Source organism: Clupea harengus, chromosome 6 (genome assembly GCF_900700415.2).
Source record: "Clupea harengus chromosome 6, Ch_v2.0.2, whole genome shotgun sequence".
In the NCBI taxonomy this organism is placed as follows: domain Eukaryota; kingdom Metazoa; phylum Chordata; class Actinopteri; order Clupeiformes; family Clupeidae; genus Clupea; species Clupea harengus.
The window spans coordinates 24,577,190-24,599,771 of record NC_045157.1 but is presented as its reverse complement, the minus strand read 5'-3'; the positions used below and the strand labels follow the sequence as shown (position 1 = coordinate 24,599,771).

Genomic DNA, 22,582 nt, shown 5'->3' with positions numbered 1-22,582 from the left:
TACTGCTGTAATTCATAATTTGGTATGGATGGACAAATAGGAATTACACGCAGTCAGTGAGCTCGAGGTTGAAATGGAGACAAATGTCCAATCAAACTGAAAGGTGTCTGATTCTTCTCCGGCGCACTCCGAGCGCGTAGATGGACTAAATGTGACACGCGCACCTCTCTGGTAGACAACAGTGACGGGTGGGCTTGATGCCGCGCTCATGCAAAGCAGAGCCCATCAGCCGCCTGATAGACAAGGCTCGTGTCAGCGCTAAGTAAGAGGTAAGAGGGAGCTGACTTCCTCCCAAGAGCCACTGGGGAAGGAAAGGGAGTGGAGGTGGGGGGGCTTCAGGATTTCAGGCATCTATGGCAGAGGATGTTGCCAAGATCAAAGGTTTTATTTAAAAGCAAACCTGTCTGTGGTTTGAAAGGGACAAAAAATGAGAACGAATGAGCATGGGAGAAAGAGAGAAAGACAGACAGATCCTGAAAAGGAGAGAAAGGCAGGGTTTCATGAAGGCACAAGATTTCTAATGCATAATCCTGCCTTCAAGCTGTGAGCAATTTCGCAAAACAAATCTTCTAACCCAGTAATATCTAATACCTCACTGCATGGCCAAAAAAAAAATGGCACCACTGAATGGCACCACTTCTGCATCTATGTCCAGAACAGGGGCTATGAACGTCCCACCCTCTTGACATACACGCGACCATTCAAATACCTTCTCTGGTTTTATTCTTTCACCTTCGTCATTCAGGGAGCATCTATTTCAGATTGTATGAAAAAGTAATATTCAGGCAATAAAGCTTGATTTACACCCTCTCCCCTCCCCCTCCCCTTCCTTTTATTTGATCATTTAGTGGGGATCGTATAACTGTATATCAGACACAAATGAAATCAGGGCCCGTACACATTAAGGCCATGTCTTGCCGCCGCTAACATCTACTGCAACCCACTCTCCCGGCTCCCTAGCAAGCCAAGGGCAGAGTCCCATTCATTTTCAGGCCCATTTCCTCCTATGATTAGGCGATCAATCAATCCCAGCCTTCAATCTCATCAGGCAGACGGGATTATCTGCCCATCTCTCTCTCTCTCTCTAATACACACACACAGAAACTCTCCCTCTTGCACTCTCTCTCTCCCTCTCTCTCTCACAGAGACACACACACACACACACACACACACACACACACACACACACACACAATGCACAATGCACCACATTAGCATCAGATCAAGTATCACTGAACGCATGCGGTTTGCTTACGCCAAATAGACCACAGAAAGACATGTCTTCATTTTCACCCCATACATGCTTGCCTGTACAGCACAAAGGCACAGAACACAGCATAGGCCTAAATAAACACACACACACACACACACACACACACACACACACACACACACACACACACACACACACACACACACACACACACACACACACACACACACACACACACACACACACACAGACTTAACATCACTAAAGTGCATGCTGATGATTTGTAGTCCCTTTTTTACCAGCTTTCAATCATAACAATTTTATTTGCAGCCATCTTTCCACAATATCCCTTTACTGAGCATCACTCCACCACTGGCTCATGGTTGCTTATGTTCCTGACAGGAATAGAGCTTGTAAGCCGCTCCCAAAATTCACCCAGCCATTGTGTTTCTTGAGGTAATATCGCACAATGAGAGTGTGCATACAGAGGACTTCGCTTTCAACATGCTTTCACCAGCTTCTTATAACTCTTATACAGTTACTATATCCGCAATGTACAAGCCCCACAGTGAGGACACAGCTCTCCGTCAGTGGGCTTCAGTCTGAACAGGCACATTAACAACAGGAGAGAAAACATCTAATAAACAGAGTCAAACTCACACCCATTACCATCATCACCAAAGCCCATTCAGCCAAAAGTACAATAATGGAGGAAAGAAAGGTCCTACAAGTTCATCAGAAGATCTGACAAAGGGTGTAAATAACCCTCTGAAACATCTCTGGCCTAGCTTTCAGAAATTTCAACCCTCTCGTAAAATTCAACTGAAATCATAATGACTTCTTCTGCTCTCATGTGAAATGAGATGCACACCGCAGTTTTTTTTTCTATCCTTTGTGTTTCAAATCACTGTCAGGTGTGGCATGGATCAAGACGTGTCTCCTCAAAACCCAGGAGTAAACAGTGTTAAAGACCAAACACTATTCCAACTTGGAGCATCCTAGAAGCGCAGAGGGAGGACACCTTCAGGGGGGAGAGAGAGAGAGAGAGAGAGAGAGAGAGGTAGAGGGGGAATGAGAGAAAATCCTCCAGTGATCAGACACTGAAGATGAGGCCCTACTGCCTTAAAAGTTTTATCAGCTTTCATCAGGCCCAGAACTCTGGTTGCACCGCCAGCCTCTTCCCCTCACCCCCAACACCCATCTGGGATTCGCTGACATGACATGCCCCACTAGAGAGCTGGAGGAGATGGGAATTAGACTTTGCTCCTCTTTATTGCTTTCATCAGTCAGGATGAATATGAAAAATAGCACATCTTTAAATGTTGAGTAGGGAAAGAATGAATTAGTAATAGATTTACATGGTCTGAGAGCACACGCAGGTAAGGAGATTACTTTTTATGTCATAACAAATATTTTATTCCACTTTTACTGATGAGCACCAGCTAAAAGGAACATTTTGCAAAATGTAAAGATATTCAATAAAGGCCACTTAATGGGATAGTTAAAAAATAACCCAAAAAGCTTTTTGATGTAGAGACGCTAATTCTGTTAACAACATTGATCAAACTGTCATGCTTTCATTATGGTACAATGCCTTTTAGCAGCCATGCATTGGGCTATTAGAGTTATAAAGCCTCCAAAACAGTCAGGTTTCTTCCCCTGTCCTTGTCAGGCCTAGTTGCTTTACTTCCTGGGCCAAGTGCAGCAGTGATGGGTTGTCACCATGCATCAGGATTATGCATGGTCTGGTATATCATTTAATTACCTTTTGCCCACAGAGTGCACACTAGAAGTAGCCTACTTTTTCATTTGTTTCAATTCAAGCCAACTAATTCTAGTAAATTACAACTCAATCTAGATAAAACACCCTCTCGTGTTTGATTGGTTGAGGTACTGAAGATGCTTACAATTAACTGCATCTCAGGTGTCTGCCTTGTCAGATTAAAAAAATGTACTTGTCAACAGAGCATTATTTCCAGTTAAGCTTAGGTAATGGGGAAAAAATGCTCAAAAATATAATGGAGACCGTACCCGCAAAAATACAGTTCACTATCTCTCCAGCATGCACCCCAGTGTCTGTGCACTGTGGTCCACACCATGATTGGTTTTAATAACATAGTTCAATCCCAAGTGCGTTAGATGCTTGTTTTCAACATGTCATTATTTATAATTGCATGCTGCAGGACTGACCATGTGCCCTTGAAGCATTGTTATTTATTGTCAAAGACCAGTAATTAATCTGAGGAATACAGTTCCCTGCCATGATGAGACAGTATAAAATACCTCAACTCACAAAGCAAATCTTCACAATCTAAGGATGGTTACCTGTCAGAGCAAACTTCTAGAGGACTGCTGTTCAAGGTTTTTGTGTGCACCTCTACCATCCCAAATCATACATCTACCTAAAACGGGCCAGTAAAAGGATTAAAGGGTGATGGCAAAAAAATCTTGTATTACTTGAAAAACTGAATATTCCTGACAAAAAGCAAATGATTACACTTTTCCAAAATGACCCACTCAGTGGCTAGGGAAATGACTGCTTTAGTTTACAGAAATGTAATGACTGATAAAGCCAAGGAAAAGGACAACATCCATGAAGAAGTACCAGAACTTTTAAATGGCAAGCAGTGATCTGGAAAAGCATGGCATCACTAGTGATCCATTAAATCATTGATTTCATACCTCAACATGGAGGTCATTCTTTATTGATGCCTCCATTTGCCTCGAGTGTCTCTGTTAGGCTACGAACTGAAACACGGAAAAAGGTCCACAGCACAAAAGGAGATGACAGGTACACTGACTAAATTAATTTGATGCGTGCAAAAGCAGTCTTCAGTCTTTAGAGAAGGCACCTCTTTGAGGTGTTTTAACTAGGGCACGCTGTGCATCTCTGACATTGTGGGCTTCACTGCCATTGCCCTGCTGGCAAAAAAAAAAAAAAAACATCTTAAGCTGGTTGACCAGCTAGTATAACCATCTTAAAGTATGTTTTCACATGATTTTTGATGGTTTAGGTGGACATACCAGCTTAGATTAGCTACCAGCATAAAATGGCTTTCAGCATTTTCTTTCCAGAACTCCCATTTTAAGCTGGTTGACCAGCGTTTTGCATGTTTTCCAGCCAACACCAGCTAAAACCATGCATATGCTGGTTTTCAACCAGGGTTATTTTTTTCAGCAGGAAGATTTGTAATAAACTGTCACTTGATATTTGTAATGCAAGTTGTCTTACACAAATCTAATAAGGTTATATCGGTACAATATCGGTTTTGTTTGTTTTAGTAATGATGTTTAACGCTAGTTATTCCATTGCATCCTTACTTAAGAGCTTTCCCTTTCAGACGCCATGTCAAGACATTGCACACAACCGTTTACAGTAGTCTGTGCAGCACCACCTAACGTTAACTTACTAACTGCCCTGTGTTATAACATTATCTGTAAGGTACCTGGTGGGTACCTAATGGCCAAGGGAAACTGATAAGTTGATGGGCAAACATTTGAACAAGTTAACTTGAGGGACTCAATAACTTAAATGTTAACGTTACGTTTAACATCACTACCTGCATACACATCTGCATACACATCCAAGGATAATTTAGACATATGAGCACGTAACAAAACGTTGCGTGTGAAAATATTAAGCTTGTAACGTAAAGTGGTAAACAGTCATACATAGGTTCAGGCTACATTCTGTGCTAGCTACAATAGCTAAAACTGCTTTAATTATAGGTTGTAAGCTAGCTAAATGATAAATCCTATCCTCCTGTTATGTACTTAACAGGTGCGAGCAAGGTAAGCCAGAATGCTTGCTAAACTAAGATAGCTATCTTAGCTACAGTGCAGATGTCTTGGTGCCACAGTACCTGTTGCACGGCATCTGCTTATGATTTCATCCGTAACCGCGAGTTGTTTCTTGGACGGTCTTGATATTGTCTTTTTCGTGTCATTACATGAAGCCCTCGAATCTTAACAGAACCTGGTTGAAAAGCACCAAATTAACAATACAGTCTCTGCGCGTCACTTCACTATGAACAATTCCAAATACCCGCCTCGAGACCTCCATCTCCCGCTTATTGCACCTGCAAAACCATGACAACGGCCCTCAAGAACTCCTGGCAAACAGGTCAGTTAACCAATCATAGCATTAACAAACATTTCACCCAACGATAACGTCCAATCAGAAGGTGAATCCAACAACGGGGGGTTTTAGTAGTGAGAATGAATCTTAGAAACCATAGAAACTTTGCAGAAACACAACACTAACTTCTGTGCACTCAGTGAGGATTGAATGAGTCTTGCAGAATCAATCAAAGAAATTATTGGGGACCATGATCTGAACTGCTAACCACTGTCTGAGATGCAATGTAGATATGCAGGTAATATGGTCCTGCAGGTATACTTCTAAGCATCTGATGATACAGATATGTGAGCTGTAATTGCTAAACCACTCAGTCATTTTTTCAAGATAGTAGGCTAGTAGCCACGATGTTGAATGTGAGTGGAAAGTCAGGCTACTTACATAGGCCTATCACCTTATAACTGTGATGAAAGTTCACTGCGTGAGCATGAGCAGTATTTGCATATATTTCCAAGGTCTTAGGCTACCAAAAACACACACTCTCACTCTCTTCCTGTTCTTTGCATATATGTAGAAAATCTCATCATATTTCATATCCATATCCATTGAATGGATCCATTGTTTTTGTTTTTTGTTTAAAAAAGAGAATAGAACAGTCAGTAGAGAGCGTGTACTGAGTCGGTATACACTCTCACATCCACCCACACAGACACTATGGTGCATTGTGTGAGCACTTTCTCTCAGCAGGCTTGGAATGAACTCACGTTGAGAATCACAAGGCATGTTGAAAGCCACATGATTGCTATAAAATTGCTCTCCATCTATCCCTATTGGTTATAAAAAATATTTGTTTCCTGCCTTAAACTCTCTGGTCTAAAATCAGGGTCCATGATGAATAATAGATACTGGAAACGATTGCTAACAGTATTTTATATAATTCAGTCAGCTGAAGTGACTCCAAGAGCCTCACATTTATTATATATAGTTGCAATGGGAACTGTAAAAATAATAAAAATTACTCTGACTGACCATATTATTAAAAGCCAGAGTTGGTCTACGTGCTGTAAAATAAATGTATTCTACTTTTTGTTTAAATATTGGCACCACTAAAGCCACCAATACCAGTTTCTTCAAATTATATTGTATGTGCAGAAATACTCCTATAGGCAATCAACATCTCTTGCCTCTTGTTCTTTCCTGTAAGCAGTGACATGCAAGAGTTTGGCAAATGTCAAATATTTCCATTTCACTCTCTGTTCCCTTATTGGTCAGGGCTGAAGATGGGAATGAAGTCATCAGATTAATCAAAGATTATGTGAAAAGGGAAGTGGTCCTGGGGGTTGGTGGAACTTCACTGGCCAAAGAAAGTGTGCGTTCACATGAAGACAGTGAGTCGCTAACCATCTCAGACTTGCCAATGTCTTTGTTACAAACTGAGATTATTAAAAATATCTCCCACGGCAACTCATTAGGCTATACCATCAACTCAGGCCATTTTCCCTCCAGCCTTTAATTAAATTTGAATTATTTGAAAAAAATGTTTTTTAAATCAACAGCTTCACCACTAACACAGTCGAGCATAGTGCCAGCAGGCAGGTGTCTTATCACTCCCATTTCTTTTTTTCATGTTTTCTTTCCCCTATGGCCTCTTTGTCCCCAACTTCCCCCTTCTAAAGCCCTCTCACGCCCCTCTCTCTTGGATCTCTTCAATTTGAATGAATGAACAAAATATTGTTGGGTATTGTATGTATTATACATGCCAACATCAATATCAATTCCTTCTATGCTGTGATTTTTTTGTTACTACATTCTTCCATATGCATCCTCTAGAACCTGATAAAATACAGGCTATATGCTTTCAATTTATAGTGTGAACATAACAGCAATAAAGACTTTTGGATTTTAAAATAATTATTGCCTTGCTGCTGATGTATAAAATATTGAATTCAATATGAATGTGAGTAAACAATGCATCTGACGGCTTGCAATGCAAACAGCAACAATGACATGCATGGAGAAAGAAAGAGCAATCACAATGAGGGCTGAGCCATTTCTGTCACCACTAATTATTAGCATCTTAATGAGACCCTTTTGGGGGGAAATAAAAGCATTTAACATAGAAAGACCATTGAATGAAAAAACAGCACCATGTCAATAGAAACACACTCTAATTTTCTCTCACTCATAATTGGCAGGCTATGAGGAAATAAATTTTCTCAGTTTTTGTTCCAAAGTCTTCCGGTGGTTCTTTTCATACCGCTGAAAGATGTTGATTGCAAATCTTCAAAACATGTCTATAATGTCAAGGTTGGACTTGAATAGTTTCTGATTAATTTGGCCCCTTTGTCACAGTCTTTAGTGGCAGATAACGAAGGTTTTCTAGGGTGAAACGACCATTTTCAAACCAAGGTTTTCTAAAGAGTTTCTGTCCTTGGCCCATGGAAGCTTACTCTGAACACTATACCTGACCATAAACACCAATACAATTTGTGTGGAATTCTTCATAAGAACAGACTAGTGCTCTCAAACATTATGTACTTATCAGCTAATATCATATTGTTATTCCTTAGAAATATTTAGAGTACACTCTGCAATCACTTACAATTTTTGGAATTTGTTTGACCTGCGCTGACACAAATGTTCATTCAATTGCACAAAAGTTTTCTCTTTTGACGGAGAAAAGGCTTTGAAACATATTCATTGTATTCCACCTGTGTGAATGTCTTGCATTTGTGTCTCCATCTTTACAACCATCTCTTTCAATGTTGACCTCAGTTTTGCACTTTACCTCACCAACAAGCTCTACACCAATACAACACGGAATTTAATTGTTTATTCACCATCATTCCAGTATTTCTTTATGTTACATGTATGTATATCTAACTCAGTCTTCTGTTGAAGACCTATAGTTCAATATTTATCCATGCATCTGGGACATAAGGTCAGGGATCTCTTGACCAACAGCACATCATAAATATTGTTTGTAATTTAAGGCTTCTCAATGCAAAATATTCTTATGTAACCCAAGTTCTTCCTTGTCATACTGTAAAATGATCTGGGTTTACAACTATTACCATCAGGCATTCTTTCCAAGTTTTGCATGCGTACAACTTGTAATAGTCCATTGTGCAATGTCCTTAGAGCAATTATTTCACCTGTAGGACTGCAGTCACACAGTGACGAAATAGATGTAAACCTCAAGGTCAAAGAGCTGAGTTGAAAAATACAATGGAACAGAGAGCTCAGATGAATGGAGATGTGAGATCATGGCACACAGGTCCATCTCTCCCCACCCACCACCATCTTGAGGCACTCTCGGAACACAGGAAAATGGATAATGGGCGAGGGAGAGGAGATGGGATGTGTGTGGGGTGGAGAGAGAGAGATAGTGAATTATCATTCCGCTTTACATTTGAAGGTAATTAGAATTCTTCATTTCTTTTGTGCAGGCCCCTGCAGAAAGACGCGAGACACTGTGGGGTGATGGGTTAATTGAGGAATAATACCCTTCAGAATGATGGATTTTGGTGACTTGAGATGTCAGAATCCATTATAGGAAATTTAAATTTGCAATTAAAGTGGGAGGTGGGCTGCTCGATTTCTTCGTTTTAATTTTCCCTTCATTCCCCCAACAGCCTCCTTGTGTTATTATTAATGCTTCGCATTAAATGTCCAGACTCTCTAAAACATCTTGTGTGCCCCTCCCAGGTTTTGCATGCAAATAAGGCTTAATCAATAGTCTAATGCAGAAATGGTTATGGTAGACCAATGACACTGGTCAGCATTTGTGACTAAGTTGTGCATTTTCTATTTGTGTATGGTTTCCTGTATGATAGTGAGTAACGAGGTCGAAAAGTCTAGAAAAAACAAACTTGCATCAGAATCATCCATATGGGTCCATTAATATCCTCTTACATCATGTCATCTGAGTGAACTTTAACCTTTGGGGTTTCTCATCACCAACACCAAAGTTAGAGGTGGAAATTCCTGTCATAGGGCAAGTTTTTGTGGTCAGAGGGCTGGCAAATGACAAGCGGTGTAATGTAACACAGATAGACAGGTGACTTATGAGACCATATTTCTGTCAGACCTCACCTGTTTTCACAGCTCATACCCTAGCATGTTGAGCCCTGGAAACAAGTGGCCAGTGACATTTGGCGTCAATAAATTCCACATAAAACAAGGCTCATCTGTCTGAAGGCTTACTTCTGAAAACAAGTCTATTTTTAGACACTTCCTCTCCTCTCAAATGAATAGTATGCCACACCAATAGCTCTATTGAGATGGTCATTCAGCAAATGAAATAGCAGTTTTGATCACAACCTGCTCAAGTGCAAATAGCAGGAGGAAGATATGTGTTGATAATTTGCCATATTGGAAAATACATGTGTTTGCTGACATATAGGGATGCCCCACGCTGGGCATTATGGGTTTTTTATTTACGCTGAGTGAAGCCTGGGACTGATGAGACACAATATTTGGAAGACTGCACACAAACACGGCTTGGCAAAGGGGGCGGGGGGTGAGTGAGGGGGATGGAGGAGTACATTCTGCATGTCTTCTCTTTCCTCGAGAAGGCAATCTCCGCTGGTGCGCTAACACAACTGCCAGTGTCAGCTACTATATCACCAGTCAAGGTGACGAATGGGAGCTGGGCGCTTTTCAAATATTCAGGGGTAACACAGCAGGACGGGGGCGGGGTAGAATGAAGGAGAAGATATACACTTTAGTTGGCATGTACTAGATGAGGAGAGATACCTCAAGTGAGAAGAGAGAGAAAGACAGTGGATAGTCTGTATCAGAGAGTGCAACTGAGGAAAAAAAACAGTGCTGTCTTGGTACCTGTGCATGGCATTATGAATTGAGAACAAATGCATTTTTTATGGTTTCACCCTTACCCTGTATACCTCCCATCCCCAACTCTCTATCACCCCAGACACAAAACACAGACACACACACACTATTATATACACACACCTCCTTCTCCTATCCTCCTTCGGACAGCTGGAAACAGAATTCATCCGATTCGTTCTGCTGCTTTTCGCTCTCTCTAGAGCTCCCTTCACCTACCTCCCCCAACACCCCCACTATGACTTCTCACCATCCTCTCTCGCCCTCTCTCACTCTCTCTGTCTCTCTCCCTCTCTGTCGTAATAGGATCTGCAGGAATCATTCAAAGGCTAGATATAATTTACTGCTCGCTGTGCACAATGCCCCCCCCCACCCCACCCCCCTTACTCAATCGCACAAGGTGCCCTGCGGATGAACTAATCATACTTGAAATATTATTTCTGCTTCTTATTCCTCCATTTTATGAACAGCTTCGGTTTTATGGTGCAAGGGACTAACCCCTGCCTCATCACACCCATGCCGCTGTGTAGCAGCCCAGATAATGGTGGAGAGAAGTGGAGGACATGTTGTATTTGTTTGCGCTTTTTATACAGTATGTATTCTAGATTTGGTCGTGAGAGCGATCCCCCCTCTCACGCTAATTTCTGTTTCGCACACACGGCGACTTCCCCCCAAGGATGCGTTCCGAAGAAATGAAAGAGCGAGTGAACATGGAAGCACGTCGCAGACACACAGCCAGGAGCCTCAGCCGCAAGCCATAAAACACAGGTCCACAGAGCTTCCCTTACCCACAGTCCCCGTGCGCTCCTTATACAATCCACAGATTTAGGCCATTAACCTTTCATGCAGAATATAAATGTTTTCATTCCAAAAGAAAGCAAACCCAAGCTTTCTGCAGAAAAAAGGGAAAATATACTGCAGCGTGAGACAGTGTTTCTATGAAAAGAAAATTAGCTAATCAAAAGTTTAATATGTACCTAGTTTACCTTTTTCTGAACTTTATAAGAATCTAGGGCAGGATAGGGAGAGTGAAATCTGCATGTGAGGGCAGATGATCCACTACTACCATTCTGCTAAACCCAGTTGGAGAGGCTGGCAGGGTGACAGATTGTGTGCCAGCGCTGTTTGTGAGAAACTGACAGAGATTTGTATGTAATGCTATTGATCTGGCACCACCTCCATTGATCTCCTGTGGGACGACGGTGGTCTGGATTAAGAATAAAGTCTTTTAAACCTGTGCGGGGCATTACATCATCAAAGCGCTCTCCGGGCCTCATTCTCCAAACATGGTAAATGGATTTGGAGTGAATTGACTCGATTACAGGAACATCATTTGGAGGAGTATAAATCAGCTTTATTGTTTGAGTTCTGCCTTAGATGTGTAGTCCCCTTACTTTAGCACTCTCCAAACTACACCCACACTTCAATTTCCTTCCCACAATCCCTCATTGCTTTTCACTTTTTTCCAACTCCAATGTGTCCAAAGGTGCCTGGCTGCAAACATGAAATTTTATTTTTGAAAATAATTGGTGTTATATAAAGCCCACACTTTATAGAGGCTATGAAACTGGTCTCCATGACTCTCATCTTGCATCACAGTACAAAGAGTCTCTCCTTCTGTTTGAGCTTTGAACTTTGCATTTGAAAACAAACCCTGTATTGTGTAAATTAATTACACTGCTACATATATATTTTGGCGCTCAAAATAAATGAAAGTTTGTTCTGTATTCCTATAATTTCTTATTACTTTTCCAGTACTTACATACATCACAATTTTCGAATACACAGTACTCAGGTTGATCATAAAGTCCCTATATTAAGTGCCATATTACTCCCATAGTTGTAATGAAACTACTGTATACATAAGAACCTCAGATACTGTCTCTGTTTTTTTAATTATGATGTGTCTGTAGAGATTATGTCATGGATATGCAAAATTAAGGTATTTGTCTGCCAAGTAATACATGGAATTTATAACCCAACACTCACAAAGACACACCCACATCTTTGTCCCCAACTAGCTGTATCAACCATCCTCTCAGGACGGTGTACAGGTATTGACTCGGACCAGGACAGAGACAGAGATGGAGTGTGTGAGATAGAGGGTTTGTGTGTGTGAGAGAGAGAGAGAGAAAGAGAGAGAGAGAGAAAGAGTTGAAGAAAGGGAGTGAGGGGGAGAAGAGGAGAAAAAGAGACAGAAGGCTGCTCTCAGCTGTTCACTTGTACTTAAGGAGCGCATTTACTTCCCATTGATTTCCAATGCTTTAGTCAATTTCCTGTCACTTTTCATTGCAAGTACATGGGATCTCAGTTTAGCTGCTTACAGGAAAACAGAGAAAGTCCAGAGGGGAAAAGTGGGAGAGGTTTTAGTGAGTTGACTGCGGATTCTCTGTTAGCTCCTTTAAAAGAATTCACAGGTCCACACATAGTTAGTGTTAGTAGTCATTGAGGGATGAGGCCACTGATGCATCATTTTGATGTAGCTGTGACAGTGGAGAATTGTATCCCATTATATGCGAGTTTTCTGCTTTGTGTTTGTGTTATGGTATGGTAGAAAGGTGTGACTACTGTATTAATACATACTTGGAGAATATCAATGATACAAATATATTCAATGATACAAATATATATAAATACAAAGTATAGTGTTTTACCAGTTGATGCTTGATGATTTAGAAACACAAAGACAAGGTAGTGAGTAAGTCCATTTTCAGCTTGTGTTATTTCACTTCACTTTTCTTCATGGGGCCTTCAGGTGTCTATGTTTACTTCATGTGGTAACTGTACTGTCCTGGGATTGAGATGAACAGTTTTTCTGATGTTCTCCGTTCTTCATTTCAGTTTTAATCAGGCGGTGCTGTGGTCCTGTTGTCTTCGGGTAAAAGTAACGGCATTCCTCTGAGCATAATCTCCTCCTCACACAGAACATTAATCCTACTTATTTTTTTTCTCTCTCTGTGTTTCTCCTTTATTACTTCCAGGTGTGAAGGCCCCATCTCGCTCGGAGGCAGATGTGTTTGGGGACGGGGGGGGCGGCGGCTTTGTTTGGAGCTGTACTGTGTTTCACAAGGAAATCTTCACTCGCCTTTGTTCTCTACTGGACGACAAAGGGAGAGAAAGCAGAGAAAAAGAGAGCAAAGAAATGAAAAATGGGGTGAGTTGGTGTGAGGTTGACATTGGGGGCCAGAAAGACCAACAGACAGACATAGAGATGGAGCTAAATGGTTCTGCGCTAATGCACTTCTTGTCCTCCGGGCAGGGCCATGTGTTGGGTTTGGACAGTGCTTTACATTTGTGAGACGGCTGTCCTGGCTGTGGGTAGATTTCAGCATCTTTATAATGAACTTCCACATGGAATGCATAATGTGGAACAACAACATGCGTACGTTTTAATTCACTAGTGCCGTAGCATTTACTGAAATAACTATTTGGTCATGCACATTCACACACACACACACACACACACACACACACGAGAGAGAGAGAGAGATGGAAAGACTGCTTGAGAAGCAAGACTACTGGGAGCAATTGTGAGGAAACTTCCAGAAGCATCCTGTCCTCGTGGCAGTGTTGTGAGTTTGATCACTCGCTCTACACCCCTGTTTGTACAGCCATTTCAACACCACCATGACGTCCCATAACTCATCTTCATTACTCACTAATTTCTTCAACAGGAGCCAGACTCCATGGAATCTGTGACCTGTTTTGGTAGAGGATATGCTGAACTGTAGTGTAGAAAACAACACTAATTATAATAGCTTTTTGTACAAAGTCATTTGTCATTGGGTGATGTATTATTATTATTATTATTATTATTATTATTATAATAATACAGGCCTACATCCAGATTTTATAAAGGAAATATTAATTTCTACTAAAGACAAATTCCATGGTCATACTTAATGTATGTGTAAAGGTGGGAAAAGCTCAAAGTCATTGCTACATGCTGATAATAAGGTGTGGGGAGAGATGGGAGGAAAATGACATGGAGAGTGAAGAAAGAGATCTCTGGGCGAGGTAATTATTCTCAGGCAATCCTCACTCCGTTTTGTAATCTGCTGCTCCACCTTCAATCTCTGATAGGCTGGAGGAGACAGAAAGGAAAAGATGGAACTCCCCCCCCACCTCCACCCACCCCCTACCCCCCTTCCTTTCCTTCACCACCGCACAGACATGCACACACGCAGGCGCAAATCACAAGCACACATTCACACACATGGATCAGAATGATTAATCATAGGAAAATTAAAAAAAACTGTGGAGTGAGCTTGTCATTTCTAGGAGAACAGATAGAGGATAGACCCTTGTGCAAATCCCTCTCTTTCACCCTCTCTCTTATTCTGCCTCTCTGGTTGTTTCCCCTTGTCTCTCTCGCTCTCTGTGTCTATCTCAACCTTACATTCTCATCGTTCTCTCTCATGTTGACTAGAATGACATTAGATGCCAGTGCTTGTTTGTGCTCTAATGACAAGTAACAGGGGACTGTAGTCTCCATGGCAACAGCCAAGGCTCAATACATCATACCTCGTTACAGTAGTCAAGCGGGGACGTTTGGTCAAAAATTAATATATCAAGGGAGGAAGGAAAGGAGGGGGAGGGGTGGTGGAGGAGGTGGTAAAATTGCCCCGTATTGGTTCTATGGAGCTGATAACCTCAACATTTAAAACGGTGGCCTTATTAATTTCAGACAGCAGCTACACACCAGAGCTAAATTAATGTGCAATGACCTTGGCTTGATAGTCCTGCTAGTGTCAGCCAGTGTGCTTGTGTGCGAGGCTGTGTACGTGTATGGGTGTGGGTGTGCATCTGTGTGTGTCTGTATGTGTGTAAAGTACAAATGAGAACGGGCGCTGTGTGTGTGTGTGTGTGTGTGTGTGTGTGTGTGTGTGTGTGTGTGTGCGTGTGTGTGCGTACGTGGGGAACATGGCCTATAGGCCATTTGAATTATACTGTAGCAGGCGGCAGGATGAGCAGAGGTGCTGTTTGGATCTGCTGCAGCTGGGCAACGGCTCCACCCCTGTTCATGTTCCTGCACAGCTGCTCAGAGGCTTATCTCCTTTCAGGTTCTAATGAGAAAAACCTCTATCATACAGCCATTAGGCCACATCACTCCTGTGTGGCTGCACTGACTTACAAGACCGGACTTCAGAGTCCAGACTGTGTGCCCTTTTTACGGAGGATTGGATCTCATCACAGAACAAGCAATTTAAGATAAGAAGAAACAACAATCTTTTTGTCATTTATCTCTTCAAAAAGAAACCTTTGAAACGTGCCAATGTTTCATGCCTAGTTTATTTTATTTATTTCTTTGTTGGGCCAGGATTTGTTTTTGCAAAGTAACGCATACAGACAGTGGGCTATACAGTATAATACCAGATAAAAATAAACATATAACACATTTTCTGTGTTATCAATGTATTATATCAATAATGTGTGCATGTGTGATTGTGTATGTGTCAAATCATGTAATGCCACGAGACAAAATGAAAATGGGAAGACCTCTCCTTTTTTCTAAATGAGATATGGCTGCCAAGGAGATAGAGGAAAGAGGGACAAAGACGGAGAGAGAGAGTGAGAGAGAAGGGTGATTCACAGGGCACGGAGATACTGAAATGTACCAGCATTGCCAGACCTCAGTCTTCTAATCCACCCCACTGGTCAATATTTATTCTATCAGAGCAATTCTCATACTCAGGGAACTCAAACAGAATGAATACAAATATAAACATCAGCTACTTACCTGGCTAGCAATGGCCCTGATGTTTCTCTTGAAAACAGGCTGATACACAATGGAACAGGGGCTTCACATCCCATCTTTTCAGCTCAGAATCTCAACACACTTTGCCGCTGCCAAAAGCGCTTTTTGTAAGAATTAGACTAGATTACGGCAAACAGCTCCATGTCAAAATGATCCTGTGCAGGGGAGCCATGCTAATAACAGATGTAGAAGCATTCTGCCTGACAAGACCACCATATCATAAACCGCCTTCAGAGCACAACCCGGTTTGCACAATTTCTATTTGCTTTTCTAATATTGAAGCATACCATTTTCTCTCTCTCATGCAACTCTACAGTAAATACAGCACCAGTATTTGATTTATATGGCATAAAAGTCAGCAAGCCAAAAGAATGGAATTACATTTTTACCTCACAAGATAAGCAATCTTATGTGACGGTTGTTTCAAAAGCCAGACCATATAAATCAAAAGGAAATCTGCCTCTCTGCAAGATTCACATATTCCTCTGGAATGATTACTTTTGCATCTGGCAGCTCTGTGTACACTGCCAGTTAGATCCGCAGAGCACATCAGAGATCCCAATTCTAAGGCCCTGTTGTCACTACCTGCAGGGAATTTTCAGAGGATCTGAATGATACTCGGTCCTGTGATCATTGTAATGACACCAGTGCCAATTGATCACAAGACTGTTTCGGGGAGAGAGCTCAGACAACACATTACAGGCTGGCATGGCTATGTACGCCATCAGAGTAGAGGTTTCATATTGCTCCATTAGAGACTTGCAATTTAAAACTGAAAAAAATGCAGGAAATATCTCACTTCTCTGGATTAGCTTCTATGCTTTTTAAAACTCTTTGAGGAGTACCTTCAAAGGGTTAAATTATTGATGCTGAATGGCATGCTGGATATCCTCTGGTGTCTGCTAATTAGATTGTAATTACAGAGGAGCTTTGTGATCCTGTCTGCTCTGATTAGAAATACTTTTTGCGGCCAATAGGCTTGACCTTTCCTTTAAAACTTGGCTACTTCAGATTAGTTGCTGCTACAAGGGGTGCGGGGGCTAAATGCATAACAAAACGTTCTGGATGAAAGACAGAGCAAATGGTCGTCTTTTCATGGAAGCAATGCTAACAATCACAGCTACAATAGCACAGACACATAGATAAAAGTGAGTGAAAGATGTGTAAAAAAACAGACCTGAATATTACATTCAAACTTACGCAAAGGCTGATGAGAGTGACAGTCTATTGACTTTACAGATGAGGAGGAAACCAGACATAGGGCTTAAAGCTCTTACAAGAGACTTCAAAACCGTAGAAATGTTTAATGTTTGGTTGTATTAGTTTGGAGAGCACGGTATGTGTAAGTTACCTCTCTAGAGAGAGAAAGAAAAATGGAAAAGGAGAAAGGGAGAGAAATGTAGACAGGGGGTGCGGTGGGGATGGGGGGGGGAGAGAGAGAGAGAGAGAAAAAGAGAGCAATAAAGAGAGAGTGAGAAAGAGAGACGTGTGTGGAACAGCGGGCAGCTGAGGGAGCAGGAGTGTAGCAGCTCTCTTTCTTTCTGTCTCTCCCTTTCTCTTTCTCTCTCTCTCTCTCTCTCTCTCTCACAGAGCTCTCACACTGAAGACTGAGGAGTGTCTCAGGCCCCCACCAGCACACCTGGTCTCCATTATCTCCCCATTTCACAGGCCTGCACCCCCTAACAGGCCAGCCTGGGAATGAGCCCTGCTCTTTCATCTTCCCATCATTAGAGCTGCCTGCCCAGGGTCAGGGGCCTGTCCGACAGGCATTCCAGCAGCAACAGACAACAACTGATTTTGGTTAAGAGAAAAAAAGGGAAGAAGAAGAAGAAGAAGAAGAAGAAGAAGAAGAAAGAGAGAAAATGAAGGAAAGGAGGGGAGAGAGGGGGAAAAATCTCAACCAAAGCTGGAGTCAGAGAAATATTAATAAGAGCAAGTCTCAGAACAATTATTGTATTAAGAATTCTCCTTGGTGCTGGCGCTGTTCCCAAAGCTATGTGAAACCTGAAGCCACACCTCAAAGGCTCTGGGAGAGCAGCCCGCAGCTCCTTTAAAACAGGCCCTTTGCCTGTTCAGACACCCCACTGAACCCCCTACCCCAACCGCCCACCACCTCCCCCCGTCCTCCAGCTTCGACTCCATCTCGGCCCCTTCCCCTGCCTCCTGTCATACCAGCACCACCCGCACCAACCTTTACTGTACAGAAAAAAAGCTACACGGAAAATGCACACACTCAAGCAGGCACACAAACATGCGTAACACAAACATGCGTACCTAAACAGAGGAACAGTCAGAGGGAGAGGAAGAGAAGCATTAAAGAGAAAGAAAGTGAGGCTAGAAAGTGGAAGAGGGAGAGGTATGGTGAGTTAAATAATTTTAGATGTAAGGTATTGCCCAGGTGCATTTTAATACACTTTACCTTTTATGTTCTTTTATCTGCTCATTTGTAAAACACTTTGAATTGCCAATGTGTATCGTTAGTGCTATATAAATACACTTGTCTTGCCTTGCCAGGTTTGAAACAAAAGCATGGCTATGCGACACTGAGAGTCAGATTTATTCTGGTTATTCTGTCAGTTTATTCGCCTTTAAAACCTACTGTCTGAGGTCTCGCTCTCTCTCTTTCTCACTGGCTTACTCCCTCCACCATATTTAACTGTTCAAATGCTTTTGCAGGCTCTATTCACAAAGGATAATCTGAGAAGCACATTTACACAAGTGCACCAGCAGATGGGATGTCTTGTGCATGGTCTAACCATTACCATCTTTGCATATGAGGAAAAAAATGCAACATAATGAAGTGAAATGATCCACTCTCTCACAGCACCATACCTCCACTGTCGTAAATCTTTGTAAAGTTAAAAAAGAAAAGAAAAAAGAAAAGCACCCCCCCAAAAAAAAACTATCCGCATAACATTAGTTTAAGGTTTCAAAGATGACACCTTCAGAGAAAAGAAAAGAAAAGAAAAAAAGAATGATAACTGAGATGATGTAAAATTATCCTAGTGAATTCTGTTGAAATAATGTATTGTGTATAGAGGGAAAATGGGGGCAGAGACAGGGCAAAAGAGGGAGAGGGGAAGACAACCACATTCCCAGCACATATTCAACTCATTATGAGGGAGAGGGGGGAGCCGATCGCTCAATTATTGGCTGCCGTCACAGGCTAATATTCTTGCCTGTCAGGCCTGATTTTTGCTCAGTTTTGCTCAGACTCCTTGTGATGGACCTCATTTCCTGTTAACCAGAACCAGAAGGTGCTGTGAAAACTGCGACACCTGATCCGGTGTCCAGGAGACGGGAAATGCTCCACCAAAGGCCCACAGCAGGCCAAGACACCCTCCACACCTTCCCCTGCCAACCCCCCACCCACAGCAGAGGCACTGTGATCTGGGCGGATGGTCGGTTGGGGGTTGGGGGTGTGTGGGTGGGTGGGTGGGTGGGGGGGGGGGTGTCCTGGGGGGCAGTTGAGGGGGTCTGAAGAGGATATGTAAGGATGAGCAACTTCTTCTTATGCCAAAGAGCAATCAAAAAGATGATGGCTCATCTGCAACAGTGTGTATCAGTTGCTTTCAACAGCTAGAAGTTAAAAATGATATTGTACTATCCCTGTATCATACAGTGTGCATACCGTCTATTTTGACAGTGAAGTATTAGGGTATTGCTGTCACAAATCCTGGATTTCTCTCCCATTTGGCCTTTTTGTATCGGGTGAAAGACAGATGTGTGAATTCTTTAACTTCCAAAAAATCAGCGCTGCGCCATCCATGGCATTCCTATCTTCTGTCACATTTATCAGCTTCTCTCCACCCTGTCTTTTGAGATGAGGCCTCCTCCCTCCGTACAAAAGAGGAGCTCGTCTTTCCTATTTAAATCTTTTCCTCTTTCACCCTCTCCCGGATCCCTCTCACCCATCATTTCTCCTGACAGATGGGATTGAATTAGTTTGACCTGTCCTCGCAATTCAAGCGTAATTTGGCTTTGACATTGATAGGGGAGGAAGACACAGTGGCACGAGCTGGAGGTGCAGGGAACATGGAGGGAGGAAAGGGGAATATGCTTGCCGTGCATAGTAATGAGGTTACACCCTCCTGTGGCATCCAGGCTTCATCCGTATATACTATATATAAAAGCACACCTTTACTTTATGGTTGATTTCATTACGGCGCAGCATTGTCTTTCAAATGCTTTCCCGAATGGCAACTAGCATATGCATGTGTAAAGTAGTATTTAAAAACACAGGCTCTAAATCACAAACCACAAAGATGAAGCAACTGCCTTCTATGTCAGGGCTCACACAGTCCCCAAACAACCAAACATGTGCTTACAGTGTGACACAGCAAAGGGGGGACACAGCAAATTTATGATGCACTAAATCTTTGGGACCATGAAAAAAACATGTTTGGCAGATGTGTGCATGCGGGGTTGCTGTCGTTCCGTGGTCGCGTGAGTTCTAAGGAGAAGTGTTTATGTGACACAAGTGCTGTCTCCAGTCAGGCTTGACTGTCAGCAGGATGGACGGAGCAATGCACTGTGGGACTGGAGGCCACACTGGGGTGGGTGGGTCTGTGGCTTCCCCCCCCCCTCCAGTTTCTGCTCCTTGTTTGTTCCTTGTGGTAACAAGTTGTAGCGCCGATCGGCCATTAGAAGGTAATGCTTCCCAGTTCGCACAATGCCCATGATTACAAGGTCTTGTTCTGCACACTCATGCCTTTTGTAGTCTCCTTGACCTAAGCTGTCGAACAGTGGTCCCCTCCAAAAAATATCCACAAACGCTGGAATATGATCTCCAAAGCTTAGAAGAGGCCACAAGAGTCCTTGGGGAGGTATAACAAGTCTGGTGCCGTCAACATGTCTTCACCACCCGTCTGTAGCTGGCCTGTCAGAGGAACTACACAACATAAGTTATGTCAGCTCTCCTTGAAGGAACAATGAATGAAAATGGCATTATAGAACAGAGGTTGGGTATAAACTCAGAGACAATTGGCTTTAACGCTGGAGTGGTTGTGGGGGTGAGAAACCAGGAAAGATGACGCTCGTCAACCGGAGAGAGTAAGGGGTTCTGATGATGATAATAAGATATGGACCCCCAATATTGGGAAGGTTGGCCCTTCACCTCCAGGCTAGGAGAGCTTAGATGTTGGGGGGTTTGGAGAGGGGGAGATGCACCCCTCGCCCATGGCCAGCGTCACACTCAGGCGCTAACCCAATTTCACACTCTACGGCTCGAGCCGGCATTGGTACAATGCCGTGTCTGAGTGTGGGTGCCATCTGGTACAGGGCTGGGGAGGAAGCGGCCTGGCTTTTCACACTGATCCGATTAGGGTGCTTTTAATTCATTCGGGATGTATCGTTGCGTGTTAATTGGCTCAGCATGGCCGGCGAATGTGGCTCCCTGCTTGCGCTAGGATGGCCCCAGCCTCTAGTTCCCTCACTGAGGCGGCGGGGGGTATGGTTTGAAAGGGGTGGGAGTGAAGAGGTCCTTCACTCCCATGGAACCCCTTAACCCCTCTTCCCAGAACCGTGGCTTTTACTGGGGAAGGCACGGTGCACAGGGATCCACTCACAAAGAGCTCCACAAGCTTTAAAACAATACAGTCCCTAAAGGCAAAGCATATTGAAAACAGGAGGCCTGATGAACGCCTGCTTGGGAAATGTGAGCTCAGACATGCTGAAAACCATATTTTCAGACACCAGTTGAGGTATCTGTCCACTGATCATATTGCATGTGTTGTCATTCAGCACTTTCAAGGGGGATCATTTTTCCTAGCCATGGACAAATGACATCCCTTTGAGTGTAAAAGTAGAGAACTGAAGGCTGAACTATAGCAACTAAAAATACATGTGGGTTTTGAGTCCACCAGGTCTGCCCTTCACTTGCAAAAATGAACTTTCTCAAACTGTGGGTCAAAATGCAAAAAAGCCATTCAAAAAGTCACTGCAATTCCCACCCAGAAATGATATTAAAATATTGTGGACACTGAGCTATATGCATGGGGACACCCGCGCTCACCCTGGCTTTCTCAATAATGAAGTAGAAAGCGGTTCAATCAAAATGTTCAGACAGAGAGTAAAGCTTAGTAAAGGTCACAAGGCAGTAATAATAGCACACTGCTTTATTAAAGGAAACATCAAAAGGCAAGTTAGTGGCCTTGTGGTTCCCCCTGCTCCTGACTTTGGTTAGCTGGGGGACAGAGGCCCCTCCGTTCACCCCCTCCTGTTATTTCAGTTTTGTTTTTCAAAAGAGCATCTAATTTCATACTGAGTCTATCTGCATTAAAATCAAACCAGTATGGTGCGACTGTGTCACATTCCTATGTGCAAAACTCCTCAATGGTGCATTATGGCCACGCTTTCATCTCTGAGGAGGAGAAACTGTGAATGAACATTAAATGTCATTTAAAATCAAAGTGTCATTTCAGTGAAATGTTATCTGAAATAACATGATGCCATACTCATTGCAACATTACTAGTGTTTATTTTAGCTTCAGTTTTTTCCCCTTAAATTAAAAAATAAACATAATTCTGTCTCTGGCATCTGCATATTCAGTTACACTAATCGCACAAGAAGACATTTATTGGGAGGGAGGGGGACTTTAGCGTGGCACCGTTGGGCAGCATTCCATTATGGCTTTTTCTTGATCTGGGTTGAATTTGTATGAGAGTTTGGCCAAGCCAGTAG

At 42.6% G+C, this 22,582-nt stretch overlaps 1 protein-coding gene across 1 annotated transcript in view; it reads right to left on the bottom strand.

Annotated features, from left to right (window-relative positions):
• The window catches only part of LOC105888976 (polyamine-modulated factor 1-binding protein 1), a 141,953-nt gene extending 136,432 nt beyond the window's left edge, over positions 1-5,521 (bottom strand). Inside the window, exon 1 of the mRNA XM_031569522.1 lies at positions 5,077-5,521. The gene's annotated coding sequence lies outside the window, so the exon portion shown is untranslated. The remainder of the gene's footprint in view (positions 1-5,076) is intronic.
• Between the last annotated feature and the right edge of the window lie 17,061 nt (positions 5,522-22,582).